The sequence below is a fragment of the Typopeltis vanoorti genome, chromosome 4 (assembly GCF_054136105.1).
Source record: "Typopeltis vanoorti isolate ZY-2024b chromosome 4, IOZ_Tvanoo_1.0, whole genome shotgun sequence".
In the NCBI taxonomy this organism is placed as follows: domain Eukaryota; kingdom Metazoa; phylum Arthropoda; class Arachnida; order Uropygi; family Thelyphonidae; genus Typopeltis; species Typopeltis vanoorti.
Window position 1 is genome coordinate 84,768,486 of NC_143552.1, and position 18,140 is coordinate 84,786,625.

Sequence of the window (18,140 nt, forward strand, 5' to 3'; positions counted from 1 at the left end):
ATTTCCTAACGGAAATTTTCTTCTTTTCAGGTCGTCGCTATAGTGTCCGTCTTCTTCATATGTATCTCCATCCTCTCCTTCTGCTTGAAAACCCATCCAAACATGCGTGTTCCTGTGATTTTCAATAAAACTGTTAGTTATCCCCCTAACATAACTGCATGGATGCTGGACAAGGCAAAGACAGACGCTCACGAAGCGTTTTTCTACATCGAAAGCGTATGCAATGCCTGGTTTTCGTTCGAAATTGCCATGAGGTTTCTGGTCAGTCCAAACAAGTTGGAATTCATCAGGGCGCCGATCAACATCATTGATTTTATTGCCACTATGTCCTTTTATTCGGATATGTTGCTTCAGCGACTTGCTTCGGACTTGGAAAACGCAGACATTTTGGACTTTTTCAGTATTATTAGGATATTCCGTTTGTTTAAACTGACTCGTCACTCACGAGGTTTAAAGATCCTTATCCACACCTTCAAGGCCAGTGCTAAAGAACTCTTTCTTTTAGTGTTTTTTCTTGTGTTAGGTATTGTGATTTTTGCCAGCCTAGTCTATTATGCCGAACGTCTTCAGGCCAATCCCCAAAATGATTTTACCAGCATTCCCGAAGGACTATGGTGGGCTATTGTAACCATGACGACTGTAGGATATGGTGATATGGTGCCCCGGACGTATGCTGGTATGTTAGTAGGAGCATTATGCGCCCTAGCTGGAGTATTAACAATCGCGCTTCCGGTTCCGGTGATTGTTTCCAATTTTACGATGTTTTACTCCCATACCCAAGCACGGGAAAAACTTCCTAAACAGAGGAGGAGGATATTACCCGTTGAGCAAGTAAGGATCCGCCCCGTTAGAATGGGATGTTCTCCAAGACCTGGTCTACATCATCGAAGGATGAATGCTATCAAACATCATCATCCAGCAGCTCTGAAGGACTACATGAATAAATCAGGTAAGACAAATACTTTATCCCACCGTACATTACTAAGGAATTCATGGGAAGAAGAATTAAGGTATCAATAGTGATATTTTCATCATTTAGTAGTAACTTGTCTTCAAGAAAATGCCATTTGAATGCAATAGTCGTATCAATATGTCGGTATCATCAAGCGTCACTGTGGTTTAGTCAATTACTCAATGAGCTTGACGAAAAGAACAAATCTAGTAGTACAATTCATTGGATAGGCAGAGAAAATCTTAACGCTTTCTCTATTTACTATTTCGATCATAAACCGGACTACACTAACTGTACAGTTTCGAGATTACATGACGTTTACAGAGAAATACATATATGCATTGAGGCACTGTTGCCAGAAAAATAAGAAGCAGAAAAAGAAAAACGCGAAAAAATCCTGCAGAATTTATATGCAACCGGTTTTCGCATTAATCGCTTTTTTTTTTTTTTTTTTTTAATGAATGAAGAAGGAGTGTATGTGTGTGTGTGTGGGAGGGGATTACTTTAATATTGTATTTTAGGAAACAGTGCTTAACTACCATTATTTCACATTAAAACGATACAGCTAAAAATCAACTATTTGCAAATAAAAATGACGCTAAAAAGAATGATCACAACTGCTTTTTATTTAAAAAAAAACTTTCAGCATAGAGAAAATTAAACTTATATATAAATATATATATATATATATATATATATGTTCATTTTAATATAAACTGACTAAAAAACCGAGAATTATAACAAATTGAAATTTATTTGAAAACGCAACATGTTTCGTCGCGATTGACTTCATCAGGCGTTAAGAACATAGAAAGCTATTAAAATACATTAAAAAAAATCATTGAGACACTCTAAAGAAGAATATATATATATACCTGAAAATGATTTAATCAAGTTTGCTTCATGAACTACCCGTTTGAAAACATTGCTTCAAGACTAATAAGCGTTGTTATAATTATTTTAAGTCGCAGAAGTCTAAACAAGTTTATTTTGAACCCTGTTATTACATCGGTGGATTATTGTTTACAATCCGAAAATGTCACTTCAATAATTTCCAGTAGCTTTATATGTTTAATGTATGGCTGGATAAATAAGTAGATTTATTATCACGTGACGTAAGTTTTGATCCTGTTTATCTTTTTTAAGGATGCTTTTTAGTCTCCCATGTCTTAGATGTATAATGACTTTGCATAATGACTATTCATTCATTCATTTCATATGGTGAGCCACTTTTAGAGGGGGAGGTACGGCACCACCTCCATCTCCCCATATTTTTATCCGAGCTCGGGACCGGCATAGCTGACAATTCAGACCTATGTCTGGAGGGATTGTCTTAAGTGTTCCTGACTGTATCCGTGTGTGTGTGTTCACGAGGCCGTTTTTGCCTGCTTGTGGGATGAAAAACCCCAGATAAACTGGGGGAGAAAACCCTGTTGTCCACGCCCAAGACCGGCTAACTTGGCTATGGCTGAGGAAAATCCTTAAGCTCCTCACGTCGTCGACGGGAATCGAACCTAGGACACTCCTTCCCCAGGCATATGGTTGCGAAGCGCATAGCCACTAGGCTAACAGCGCGGACATAATGACTATGATTTTCTGAATGTATATATATATATATATGTCAAGTTTATATTGGTAGCATAATTATTTCGTAAGGTGTCACCACTGGCAATACAGTTTGTACGTTCAACAATTGATAGTTAATTCTGTTCTACCAAAGCGAAAGGATCCAACATAAACTGAAATTACATCATTAATTTTCTTCTATTTTTTACACGAAATAAAAAAAAATATTTCCCAGAAGAATGAACAGTTCAATTATTCACAAGATTCATATAGAAAGCGGAAGTTATTATTAGCTCAAGTTTTAGTTGACTTCTTTTTATATCTAATGAAAGTGGCAGATTCTGTACGAGGTGTTCCCGAAAACACCTCATGTGCAATATCCATTAATGGTGCTATTACTGTGATGTAAGCCGGAGCCCGTGAGTATGACAGGTAAAAGAATATCTTAACTCAGTCTTCATTAGCAGCAGGAAGAACATACTCGTAAATGTCATAATAAAGGTGACTCCTCGATACATAGAACATACCGGCGCGTGTGCATTCTAACTGATGGCATTTAACTACCACGGACAAATAATCTTATTTGGTTTTATTCGTGGTGAAAGCTACTTTCTATTGATATATTTGTCTTTAATTCTTCTCGTGTCGCTGTTGAGAAAGCGGGTCGAAAACATTACTAGTGACTCGTGATAATTGATTCCTGCAGTAATACAAGTGAGCAGCCTTGATTGCTATGCGACTGCTTGAGTATCGCATTTATTGGAGGATATTAGCTGTTTGCTTGCTGGAGAAAATAGGCGCCGACCAGGTTTTCTATAAGAAGGGTACCGTTGTAATATTTCTGCCAACGCGGTTTGGTATCTCATAAGTATTACAAGACATTCTCGCCGTCACCTTAGATTATATGAGAGTAAGTATTAAATTCCTCATTACTCTCAGAATAAAGTCACCGAAAAAAAAATGAGTTCGTTGTATTATAGTGATGGCGGTAGAAATTCTGGTATTGTACCATTCCAGTGGCGCACTCGGGGGAGGGGGACAGGAGCCCGGGGTCCCAAAGAAGAGAAAAAGGGAAAAAACACTAAAACTTTTCCAAAAATCTTTTCCTAATTAAAATTAATTTTTTTATTTAAGTTTCGTCTTCTATTTCTATACTATTTATGAATTAGCGGTCACATCAGATGGGAATACCCTATAGCTCTCGGGAATCATGGCTGCTGTGAACAGAAGACGAACGAAGTAGTGCTCGGGCGGACCAAGTGTTACTTCGTTTGCCCGAGTCGGGGCAGAGGAGATCACGGGTTTCATGTATTGGCAATCACTGCAGATACTCAGTCATAGGTCGTACGCAATGCCTAGTGTCTATTCGCAAAACCTGAGTGCGCCACTGCCAGTAATTAACACTCACTAAATTTGAAATGAATTAAAAATAAATTTTATTTCCTTTAAAATAACTATAAATTTGTACCTCGAGGACTGAGTGAATAGTAATTAACTAGAGATGTCGCATCCTGAAGGAGACATTGGGCTGTACCACTACCTATTTATTCTTATAAACTAAATGAATTTGTAAAAAGCGGAAAAAGGAAGATAACTTCTCTTCCATCCCTCAAATTTATTGCCTTGCCTCACCGACAGTGAGGCAAAACAATAAATGAATGAATGAATAAAGACCTTTCAGAAAAAAGGGAAAGTATGGCAGACAATGCGCCATCTCCTACTCCTAAAAACCCTAACAATTGTATTATTGTCTGTGAGTTCTTCACGGTCGATATTTTGATATGCACGATTAAAAACTCCTATTTTACGGGAGTAGAAACAAACGCTTTTTGCCCGTGTCAAAGATCGACTAACTAGGAAACACTGGTTGTGGGAAAGATTAGAAAAAAATTCCTCTAGTCGGCAACTAAAATCGAATATATACCTGTCTTTCTTCATGTTTCTGGCGCTGTGGATGCAAACACTATGTACACAAGGCTACCATCAGAAGAAAAGAAAAAAGGACTATTCATTGCGTTCACGTATTTTATTAAATCTAAATTTACTTATTTTTATTTTCCACGATTCTTATTATTCTTTACACTCCTTTATCATTTTGGCACCAAAAAGCAATCATTTCGATGAATGCATAATTGGAGTTTTCAGACAATTATAATATATATATATATATATATATATATTGGCTCCGGGTCTCCATAGCGACAATAAGTTTGAAATAAGTTTGATTTTGTCTTGCATCCACATATTGCGTTCTCAAGAACAAAATAGGCGAGCAATCGTACCTCAGTGGTAAAATAGTGTTTCAAACGCACTGCGTCATATTCAGCTTATGCCTCAAATATTCCAATGGCGTGTATGATCTGATGGTGCGTTATAAGAATGACTGTAGAAGTAGAAATTGTAAACAGACAGAATCCTCGGATATTTTAACTCTTTTGAAAAAAAACAAACAAAAAAACATACAGGTAGCATTTCAGCACAACTTTACATACCGATGCTCTAGTTGGTCATTCATTTTCTGTTGCAAAATTATATGATCATCTCTATGGAATTAGTCTTCATGGTGACTAGTCATAACCCTAATCATCACTAGTTATTATTATCATTTTTATTATGGGTATTATGGAGGCTCATCGAGGGAGGACTCCTTTTACTCACTCATTTTTAAATACCCATATATTTCTCTCTTCAAACACATTTATCGAAGACGCACTCACAGTCTAACGGTAGTCTATTCCACACACTCCGCGAGAAGACACTGGACATCACGTGCTTCCTAACAATGTAATTATTCCGAATTTTACGCTCCACTGGCATAATGTTCAAAATCTCACTTGTGTCTATACTGTAAGTTCGCCTTACTAACCTCTATGTTTTAATCACATTTCCTCATCGCTGTCTATTCCTCAAACTTTGAAGACCACTTTCCCTCATTCGGTCCTTATATTCACTGTTTCATAAGTAATTTCAGGGTTATGAGAAAACAACGTATTTGTTTTAATTCACCTGCATTTTACAGACCTTCACTCTAATTAATTTAGAATTGGAATTAATTTTCCCAAGTTGAATTCTACTTAGTTTAATTCCACTATATAAATATTATATTTAAAGTAAATTCGGAGATATCTTTTTCATTTACTCATGCCTTAAAGGTTGCTCTAGATTACACAAAGTCGAATTGAAATGAAAAAGAAGGAAGAGGAAAATCAATTATTTTTACACTGCAACTAGTTTCGTAAGGAGGAAATTAAACCGACAGTTAATGCAAGATCAATATTGCAGGAAACAGGAAAAAAAGTAACGTACAGTATTTAAGAGCAAACATTTCATACACGGAAATCTCGCAGTGCTGTGGACACCAATGGGACAACGCGATGATCACCCGAATTCAGTTCTATAATTTGGACTTTCTGGTGCAGCACAGATTAACTTTTATGAATGGAAAGTTCTTAGACTGTTGAAAATGTGCAAATGTTTTCGTTTTTAACGAGAAAGCCTAGTCAAGTCAAAGCACTTCTGGCACGTTTTTACAATGATTCGTTAACGATCATAAAAAAGCGCTTATTCCAATAGCATTCTTGTTTAGCAGTGCCAATCAGTCATTCACTATTACATCAATTGAATTAAGTGTCATTTTAATCTTACGTAGTGCGAGCAATTCATACACCTAGGCCGAAGATTCTATTCTGTTCCGCTTTAATAATAAACAGTACTAACAATTTCTTGAGTTTACACTAAAGCGACAGTTGTGATTATCTTTTCTCTTTTATGCGCGTTAACCGTTTCAAGACACTTCAGCTCTCCAGTAAGCCGGTTGATGTGCTCATACTCTGCGATGAAGGTAGTTCGCTCGCTTTTCTGTGGCGCCACTTTACGTCATTCTTGAATCGTTTACGTTTTATAATATAAAACAAATCGGCGTATTATAAATTATAATTCTCCTATATATAATTTTAAACGCTTTGTTTTATTTGGTAATATCTAGGAACATGAACACACCGAGTAAAAGTAATATGTACTTGATTTTTACGCGAAAAACAACCTGCCTAAAGATTATTATAGAATCACCACCATATGTAACTGGTGTTAATTAACAATGTTTATTGTTACTTTCTGACAGACTTCGTGTTGATGTAATTCTCTTTACTGTTCCCATGGCGTATTGCAGTAATTTATCTTCCGCCTATCGCGAGAAGGTGAAATGATCTCTTCCTGTAACCCTATAAAAATAAGTGATTGGAGAATCCAACGTAAATTAAGAATTGTAACCGCAACGAATTTCGGCCATCGACAATTTTCTCATTTTGCGAACCAAATTGTTTGCCACTCCGATCTGCATTTCGAGTATAATGAAAATGAAGGGAGAATGGGAACAGTTTCTCTAACTGAGCTGATTTCTGCTAAAGTTCTGTTTAATTATTGAAGTAACAGTAGTAGTAGACAACATGTTGATGTAATGAGGGCCAGTGTTAGGGTGTGGCAGTGAGTAAAGTTGCATTTACCATTCTCTGTGGATTGCTCTGCTTATTGTAGTAATGATTTAAAAAAAAAAAAGTTTTATTGCATTGAACATGCTATACATATGACTGTGCACTTTTCAAGAACAAGAAATAACTTTTGTCACATTGCAAATACATAATTACAAATTACTAATATATAATTTTGAAGCAATTAAACTTAGAAATACAAAATTTTTCAACTTTCCTCCAACAGAGATAGCCACATTCTCAAACTTTATGCACAAATGGAGCATGCACTGAGGGAATAATTTCGCATTATGATTTGCAAGGAATTCTGGGAAATAGAACGACCCACTCATTTCTCTATTCGTTAGTGCAGGAACTTCTGAATTATATCATTATAATCCTCGAAATTAAGTTACCTGACGAATCTTTGTTGTTAATACAGAACTTCCAAAGCAAGCACCACAAAGCAGCATTAAAAAGTAACCCCCTCAAACAAATAACGGCTGTAATTAATATAAAGAACCGTGGCCGTGTGCAAACACTGTAGGATCTGATGGATTATCTGCCCTTTATTTTAGAGTGGAATTTGTGTGATTCAGAAGTAATGCACTGTAACGCGTATCTTTGTGCTGTGATCTCCGCTCCATCAAAAATATAACAACGAAACTTGCTTCTGAAGACGAAACGATGTGGAAATTAGGCATTTGATTTGAGTGAGACAATGTTTGTTGATAATGGCGAACACCGGAGACAGCCACTGTTGAGTCAAAAATGATGAAAATGTAACGTGAATGAAGAGGCTTATCCGTGGAAACAGATGCGCCACTCTCCCAGAGATGACTAATCATTTGAGAATTTTCATGCAAATCATTCCGTAGTATATCGATACAAGATTTGAAGAGAACGCTGCAGTTTGTTGCAAGCAAACCAATGGAAGCAATTCGAATTCCAATGGAGCTACAAGGAATTGCATGTAAATACTGTCGTGTTGGAGGGACCGTGTAAGCTTAACGTGCAACTTTTGTGATCCACGTAATAAGTTTAATATAATTAATAAATGAGGGAGAGAAGATACACTCCCTCCAACAGGATTCGGAGTTCAAATCCTGCCTTGGACATGGATTTTTGTGACTGTCTCTAGGTGGGAGGTAAATCTCATTACCTGATCTCACTGATTAGAGGCTTGAAGTGACTTGAAAAAGGTTTTCCAGGAGGGTTTCCGGACTATGTAAAAATGAAAATAGAAAACAAAAAATCCTTAGTCCTCCTCCCCACGGTACGAATGCACATTACTATAGGTCTACAAATAAACCTTTGTGGGTAGGAACCACATAAAAGAAATACGATTCTGGCAAAAGTTTTGTGTTTAACCTTGTTTGATAAACAAGGTTAAACTGGTTTAATCTTGTTTAACCTTGGTTAAACTGTTAAATACTGGTTTTAGGGCATAGCTCCTGCTGTCGTAATTCCCTGTTCTCAGATTTTTTTTAATCTGAGTCACAAAAGAGAGAAACATTTCTCATATTGAAATAATTTAAAACCATGTTTTTCCATGTGTTCAGTATTTCAATGATTTTCTTTCACCGAACATTGCAAATTCTATTTATGGATTTATCGATAATAATAACGTGTTCATCAGTTTTCTTTTCCCAAATACATCCATGTACAAATAAGACATCAAGACACCAACTTAAAATGTTATCATGGGTAATAATCCTGTTCAATTTTTCTCAACACAAGCTTTTTTTTTCTATGTAGTCCTGCTTTTGATATGTTCCCTAGTTCACGAAACAGAATAATCTCTTCTTCGGATAGCATCGCTTGTTACAAGTTATCCATAGCTACTATACCCATAAAACATTGTGTTGTAGGTGCTTCAAAACCTTTTTAAAATCCTCATATGTTCTACAGAAAGAACATTTATTTTCAGTGCTGCTTTCTCTCTTACCGACTCATTCCACCGGCTAATGCAGATGTAACTTTTGTGTTACATCGAAATTCAATTTCGATTCATCCGAGCTCTTCAATTAAAAATTTTCACATTCCATTATTCTCCTCAAAACGTGCTAAAATCTAGTAATGATTTTCTTTCACTCTCAGTCCACTTCCTTCATTATACTGCTCCTCCTTTAAGCAGTTCCTAAGTCAATGATGTCTGTTCTTCGACTGGAATGACATTGCTTTGAATTCCGTCTAGGATGCGAAGACCTTCCCAAGTGTTTTCAGTCGAAAGTGGGTTATGGAGGCAACAGGATTTTTATATCCTGCAAAATAGCCACAATGCATAATATACAATATATATGTTTTAGATGTCTTATCGCGATTATAACCCATGATAACTCCTTGTGTCAACTATATTTCTTATTCAGTTATCGCTTTATTACTTGTCCTGCAGATAAATGAGCATCTCCATAACGCGGGAGTGACTGCATTATGGAGATGTCTAGTTTTTTCTCCTATCAATAAAACACAAAAATGGTCGGAAAATGCACAGTTATCAAACAGATATACGAGTACCTCATGATCTTCGTTTCTTACAGATTTAATATTCAATGAGCCATATGTCAATAATTCTTTCCTGTCTCTAACATTTGTCCTACCCATAATTCGAGTGAATAATGCCCCCCCCCCTTTTAGAAATAGTGACAACGAGTAAGCCCTGAACGTATTTACAGGTTAAGGAAAATATTCTTATAACTAGTTTGATGTCTTTCGAATTTAGGTTATTCTGTATGTATTTAAGAACATCGCTTGAAGCATTTTATGATAAGCTTCAAGAGATACTTATAAATCGAGAAGGTTTGGCTTTCTCTTCTGTAATTTGGAAGTAGCTACCGGACAGATAACCAATCTTGCTAGTCGATCGTAGTCTCTTTATCTTGCGAGCATAGATAGGATCATCCCTTATGGGATATCAACTGCAACTTAAAAAGCAGTCACTAAAACGATCTGAACGGAGATGTTTGGGTCATAAATAAGTATTACTGATAGTATCCAGAGTTGATGCTAAATGGAGGATAAATTCCTTATAAATATAAATTCGAATTGAAACATAAATTCTATAGATTTATAGAGATAACTTTCAGAAGATATAAAATATCTTTTTTCCTTTGCATCCGCGTCTCAAATTAGCTGACAAGTTGAAAGAAAATGAGCTATACTATAATAGCTCATTTTGGAATACTCTGGTTCACATCTAGAAAAAACAGATTCAAACGAGTGTATTACAATACGTCCGCACGGTTAGCCGAGTGGCTATGAGCTTCGCAACCATATGCCTGGGAAAGGAGTAGCCTGGGTTCGATTCCCGTCGCCGACGTGAGAAGCTTAGGATCTTTCTCAGACATAGCCAAGTCAGCCGGTCTTGGGCGTGGACTGCAGGGTTTTTCTCCCCAGTTTATCTGGGGAGGAAAAACCCTGGGTTTTTACTCAGTTTGCCTGGGTTTTTACTTAGGCAAACCGGCCATGAGAACATAACGCTTCCACAGACATAGGACACCTCCAGGAATAAGGAGTAACCAACCTGTTCCGTAGGATTTCGGTTCCGAAATCCTACGGAACAGGTTGGTAAAATGTGTAGGTCTGTAAAATGTGTAGGAAAATCATTGTTCAGTGATTTCTAGTAGTCAGTTTACGAATGTTTTGCAGTTGTGCATTATTCAGTTGGTGTTTCAACAAACGTTTTGAAGCCGTTTTCCCTTCGGGGCGCTTTTTCAGCCTGAAGGGAGATGTTTGGAATGAAGTGGAAGATGTGAAGTTCATTTAAGGAATCCAAATATGGCGAGTAAATCAAGTATGAAGGATGCTATATTTGACAAGGAAGTCATTGGTCACGCAACATTGCATGCTGGTGTCGTTGTGGTACAAAAACTAGGTACCATTTTTGAGACAATTGATAACAAACTGCATCCGAGACAGTCGTTATTTAGACACTCAGTCATGAGCTGTCCTTCTCCTTCAAATATCCAATACGATTGTGTTAATATTCGTAGTTTCCGTACAAACCAAATCATCTGAGGAATATTTCTCGATCAGCCCTCATATTTGTCTGTTTTCAGTTTAATTCTAACCGTTTATTTTCGAAGATCCCTTTTGATTTATAAGCAATATCCCTATTGGAATTCTGCTTAATTGTAATTTTTGAAGTGCGGTAATTATAAATCAGCAAATCCTCTCGATATGCAGGAAATTTCAATTGTAAACGAAGAAATAACATGTTTTAATCAAATACGGGATTTGACTTCTGGTTTTCTGCATAAAGAAATATAAAGTATGGAATGAATACATAAAATCTGGAGTACTTTTCATGTGTGTGTGTGTGTGTGTGTGCACGCGCACGTCCGCATCTGGCACTTACTTATGAAGAAAAGTAGCAGCTGCTAGCAAAAATCCATATAAAATTGCAAATATTTTGGGACCATTTCATTCAAATGTAATGGGTGTGCGACGTCATTGCGGATAATGCACTACACAAACATGAACAAAAATTTGCGTCCTTGTTATCCCACATTACTCTCTTGGGTACAATGAATTCCGAAGAACTGAGCCTCCAGATACTTGCTAAGATTCTTGATTCCATTTCAGATATTCCAGCTGGGTAATTTGAAAGAGAAATAATTCAGTTCTCGTGAATCATAATGCGAGATGTTCTATACTTGTTTGCTAACTGGTAGACAGTGAAATGTGAGTACACAGTTTTTGCTTTTCCCATTAGCCGGGGAAATGGATGAAACTTTCCAGGATTATACGCAATAAGAAGGCATGCAATAAATACTATTTTGATATTATATTTACTAATATTCGTAAAGGTAACAGATGAAATGTTTGCTTCGTTGATCATAATATCGCACAGCTCACTATTAACTACTCTCTTTCTATAGAGAAAACTGTCACCTTTCACGATAAAGTGCACACGTGGATGTGGGACATTAAACCACCTAGAATTATAGTTTATCTTTAAAATCTAATACTGATTTTAACCGTACTGCTTTATTTCCAGACCTCTAAAGCCTCGACCATTCCCTCTATATATTGAAGAGGTAAGTTGGCTACTTAACGCACCCATTTTTTCTGTGCCTTTTTTTTTAATCTCTCCATAACATATCCACAACTTCGCATGTTTCATTCTAAGCAGTTACGTGTATTTCCATGTCTGTTTTCACAATCTTATTTAATAATATGTTTTATCATCTGGTATTCGGAAAAGGAATGTACTACAGAAGGTGCAATAATTAAAGTGACACTTTATTATGAAGAATTTCAATAAAAATGCATTTTTGTAAAACCATTTCATAAACATTTTCACTTTTACTTTGCATCGTTATCATTATGCTAACTTTGTTTAGATAATTTCGAAACGAATTAGAGGAAGAGCGAAAGATTTTTATGGAACGAGGGATAATGTATACAAAGCATCTGCATATATTTGAAATTGAATTTCATTATTGATCAAACGGGAGATAATGAGGGGTTATAAGTGATATTGAGGACAACTGGCCCGATAACAGAGCATCCTAATAAATTAGATAGTGTACACACCAGAATATCCTAATGAATACTTTTAATTTCCTATTTTAGGATTTTATATCTTTACAATACTGCTTGAAAATATGATCTCTAACGTAGTTTGAATACTATCTCCCCTCCCCCAAATGAATGGACACAACTTAGTCTTTAATGCCACTATGACACAATTCTATTTTTTTCACAAAACAAAAATGGCTTCCTTTTTTTATGTTTCATAATATCCACGTGTTTATATATACGAGGGTGATCTGAAGATAATCTCCCTTAAGACTAATACATTTATTCCAGCAATGCTCCAGCGCCATTATCCCGTCCCTGTAGTGGTTCTCAGTAAGATCTGCAAAATACCCCTCTAAGCTGAAATCACCTCTTGATTCGAAGAAAAACGCTTACCAGCGAGGAACAGTTTTAGTTTTGGGAAGAGATAGAAGCCAGACAAAGCCAAATCTGAGGAATAGGGTGGATATTCCAATAATTCATAGTGCAGGTCCATTGATTTTCCCATTGCCAAAACACCTTTGTGGGCAGGTGCATTGTCCTGATGAAAGATGATTTTTTTCTTCTACAAACCAGGCCTTTTCTCACGAATTTTTTCGTTTAGTCTGGTTAAAAGATCGGAATAATATTCCCTGGTTATTGTTTTATCATTTTCACGATAATTAATAAACAAAATCCGTTTAGCATCCCAAAATACCGATGCCATGACTTTTCCTGCTGATGAAACCGACTTTGTCTTCTTTGGCGCTGAACAACCGGCTTCTGTCCACTGTTTTGACTGCTGTTTGGATTCTGGTGTGTAATGGTGAATTCAAGGCTCATCCATAGTAATAAATCGACGCACAAAATCAGTTTTATTCTTGTTAAAACGCTCCAAACACTGTTCAGAGATTTTCACGCGAGTGCGTTTTTGAACTGCTGTGAGCAAGCGCGGCACCCATCTTGCGCAAAGCTTTTTTCATTTGCAATTCTTCATACAAAATACATCATGCACGTTCTTTTGAAATGCTTATAGTCTCAGCAATTTCACGCACTTTGACTCGCCGGTCATCCAATACCATACCAAATCCAAGAACATGCACTTGATCAATGATTTCTGGTGTTGTTGCACTTTTTGGACGTCTTTTACGTGGATCATCTTCAAGACTGATATGGCCACGTTTATACTCGGCAGCCCATTTCTTTATTGTCGAAAACGAAGGTGAAGAGTGCCCATCAAACTTTTATGGACTTCGAATGAATTTCTTTTTTTGGGGGGGTTAAACCTTCTTTTACAAACAATTTTATAACCGCACGATACTCAATTTTATCCAAGGGATACAGACAACACTTTTACTTCAGACAGGTGTATAAAACAAACTACATGATAGAATGACTTGTAATTTCACATGAATGCTTATGACAGATGTACCAATGTAGAAAAAAATCTTGCCGATGGTGTTGCCATTTATGGTGAAGGCCGAGAACTTTTCAGTCCACCCTCGTATTTTTCAGACTAATATTCAGTTCCTTATTTTATAAACACGTCGCATTTGTAGTTATCCGCATCCGACTTATTTTCCAACTCTTTCTTTACCGTAGAATGTATTCTTCCTCTATTTAGTGTGCATGGAATTTTCCTCACTAATGGAGCACTAATTTCTTTATTGAATTTTAGGTTTTTCCCAGAAAAGAGAAATTTGGCTTCTTACTTCTCTTTTGTTGACTCTCTCTCTCTCTCTCTCTCTCTCTCTTAATTCGTGAAAATTACTAGCGCCAAGAGCCGTTCATTATTCAGTTTGAACCCATAAAATAGATTTCTCATATAGGTTTTTTTCTCATATTTCCAATAGATTCTTTGGAATAACATTTCTCAAGGAAACCTACTGTTCAGAATATCAGTAAGTTCTCTTTCTGTGTAGCTTTTCCTCACTAATGCTACTGGCGTTATGTACTCTCTTCAGTCTTTCGTGTGCTGAAATAATATAGAAAACTAGTTCCTCAGACCGGGTAAGATTACTTGCATGTTAATCAGAGCCTCCATATCTCGGCCGATATCGCCGATGACCTTTTGTTGGAAAGATCGGGTTCTAATACCGCATAAAATGCAAAGAACCCTGATGAAAGGTTTTTTATTTATTTTTTTGATTGTTTGTTTGTTTTTTTTTACATCTAAAGGTGAGTTAGCAGAAAACGTGTGACAGAGTATTCACGGAAACCCTGGTTTTCAATCCAGTAAAAGGCAAACTGCCCAGAAAAAGAAGAAAATCCAATTTACCAACATAATACACAGCGGGATCAATCAAAACCTTCATTGCCTCGAAGATAATTTCCAAACAACAACAACAACTTTCATATTATTCCATGTACTTCTTTGTTCTGAAATAAAATTCAGAACAAAGATCTAAGGAATGAATTTCAATCTGTTAAGCTAATCACACACACACACACACACACACACACACACACACACACACACACACACACACACACACACACACACACACACACACACACACACACACACACACACACACACACACACACACACACACACACACACACACAAACTGTTGACATAAGATAAACAAGGACTGATATAATAGTGTCTACTGATTTCACTCATGTGGAAACAGCCAGCATTCATTTTTCACGTGAATATCAAAGTGTATAGAAAAATTTCTTTTTCAGTTCATTACATCATGCAGAAATAGTTCAGTCCTAGTAACACAGTAGTTTGAATGTGTTTATTCGTATATACTTATTTGAAAATATTTATTCGTGTATACTTTTTACATTTCAGCATTCTTAATTTTAAATTGCTGAGCATTTAAATGAGTGGTATTAGCAACAGCAGCATGGAATATTTATGACTTCTTCTGGTTCTATATTGTCGTATTGCATCATCAGTTACGATTTTCTCCTTTTATAGAAATATCTCCTTTCAGAGCAATAATTGCTAACTAGACTAGAACTTATATTAAATTTTTACAGCGAGGATCTACAAAAAAATATCTTCAAGTGGCCCTCAGAAAACATATACATGTATATATATATTTCTCTTTGCAATACACATTTATGCCCATTTTTTTGTTGTAATGAATCTCAGTTTTACGATATTTTATTCTTATTACATCTTATTTAATACGACTTAATTTAAATAGAAATTCTTATATGATAAATAAATAAGACAATTTATGAGAATAAACAGTTGTTTAATAGCCATCAGTATATTATATTTCAAATTTTAACTTTACCTTTACCTGGAGCGCGCGGGCGGGCGGGAGCGCACGCACACACACACACACACACACACACACACACACACACACACACACACACACACACACACACACACACACACACACACACACACACACACACACACACATTTTTGTTTGTTTTGTTTTTAATTAAGCGGCAAGCCTCAATGATATGTTTATAGTTAAGTGCATAATGCATAATTGTAATACAAATATTCCGTGACCCCCGTTAAATTTTAAGAGCTAACTTTTTTTTATTTTACGAAGAATGAGCTGGAAGTAATATATAAGAAGACAATAAAAAAAATTCAATTTTGCCTTTGAGTTACGTAATATTCTGTTCATTTCTAACACAACAAGGGGGAAAAGCAGACAAGGTGATTCACAATAATAACAGTTCTATTCTTCTTTCCACTTTCCTAAATTGGACCTTCCTACAAAATATAATAACAATTTTGTGACAAGAAAATACGAAGTAATTTCAATATAAAAAATTAAGAAAGAGATAAAACAGTTAAAAATTCGCTATAGACAATTCTAGATAGCCAGTAAGCTGCATTTTGTCCACATAATTAGAATGGATTAACAGTTTAATTGACATTTTACCAAGTTTCATCCAAAATAATCTTCAACTTGGCACTATATTTGTAACAAAAAAAAAATAAATAAATATATATATACACCATGCTAATTCCACTCTAACGTTATTATTAAACTTTGACTTGACTATTGCCTTGTTTCAATGAATAAATTCAATGGAAAGCAATCGCTTTCTCTACTTTTTCTATTGTTTTCCTTTACAGGTAATTTGAACGGGATGAACGCCTTACCACCGGTAACTCCGACCAGTTCTGCTTCCTCCAACCCTCTCCTTTCCGAACTCAACACTTCGTTATCGTCAATGTCCGCACCATTCTGCTCTGGACCAATGCAGCCGACATCCCCACCAATTATACCTCAATTCTTTATCCCACAACCTCCTTCCGAATACCAGTCGACATCGGAAGCACCGTGCCTTGCGCCTCCGTTTGTGGAAAGGTCGCGGTTCTCTCCAACATCGGAAATCCAGTCGAAGCCAACTTCCCGGAAATCACTCGGCCTTGTCAGCACTACCTATGTGGCACACTTTGTGGACGGTGGCTTGACCTCGTTATAATTGTCTCGCTGTCGTTTGTTTGCTAGACTGGGGATTCGCGTCATCTTCAGAGGAGGAGGAGGAGCATCTTTGGGCAGCAGTAGAACATGCGGTAAGTCGTGCACACACACACACACACACACACACACACACACACACACACACACACACACACACACACACACACACACACACACACACACACACACACACACACACACACACACACACACACACACACAGAGTATATTACCAATACTATTGAATACTATGATGTACTGCTAGTGGCCTGTCGAAATAGCCTTGCACTCTAGACATCTATAGTGGACTATATATATATAATCGCTCTTAAACACTCCTGCCTTAAGTAGTTACTGAAATTTACGTGGTGGAAGGTATTTTAACATAGTGAATTACAAGAACTCGGGTCCAGCTACAATCAGGCTAAACGCAAATGGCCGAAGATTCATAAAGTTTGGGGACCAAACGTCATACACCATTATTATTACCCTAATGATGAACCACTAGCTCTATTCATAGCATTAGACCTTCAGCTCTGACTAGCAGTTTTAGAGATAGAATGACAGTATAGCGCGCACTTCGTATTTTTACAATAGCAGATTTCTTCCTTTAGCATAAAAGGATGGGAAACATCCAGAAACAGACTCAAAATCGAAAAGTCTTCAAGGAACTAGTAAAATAGGAGGTTGTTCGAGAGATTCGAATTAGTAAACAAAACCTATTTAGTGCCTGATAAACTCGCAATGAAAGATATCATCTATAATTACGGAAAAATGCAATAAAATACATTAACGTTCGAATGCGTGTATGCCATTGAGATTTACAGTTCTTTGTTAAGTCATTCTAGTTTTATTTCATTTTAAATTTTAGCCTTTCTGTTCAATTAGTTGTATGATTACAACTAATTGAACAGAAATTTCTCAATTACATATATAATTTTACATTATTTTCGTATAATGTTTAATGAGGTTTATTATTTGAATACTTATATGTTTTTGATATAATAATTTAAAACAATAAAGTTTATAAAGTTAAAATTATGTATATTTGTAATTTATTTAAAATATACTGCGAGTGTATTAAAAAGAAATACAATATTGACTTTTTTTTATAATTTGGCACGTGCACGCATAAAACGTCATTTAGTAACATATTAAAATATTTTGAATATCATATTGAAACATCGGAAATTCGCTGTGAACCTACTGATGTTTTTACTTTTAAATACTTCTTGA

The 18,140-nt window shown here is 36.2% G+C and overlaps 1 pseudogene across 1 annotated transcript in view; it reads left to right on the forward strand.

The window, feature by feature from the left end:
* The window catches only part of LOC150107465 (potassium voltage-gated channel protein Shaw pseudogene), a 43,195-nt pseudogene extending 26,290 nt beyond the window's left edge, over positions 1-16,905 (forward strand). Inside the window, exons 3-4 of the transcript XR_016548263.1 lie at positions 31-949; positions 16,553-16,905. The product of XR_016548263.1 is annotated as a potassium voltage-gated channel protein Shaw pseudogene (transcript). The remainder of the gene's footprint in view (positions 1-30; positions 950-16,552) is intronic.
* Positions 16,906-18,140: the final 1,235 nt, after the last annotated feature.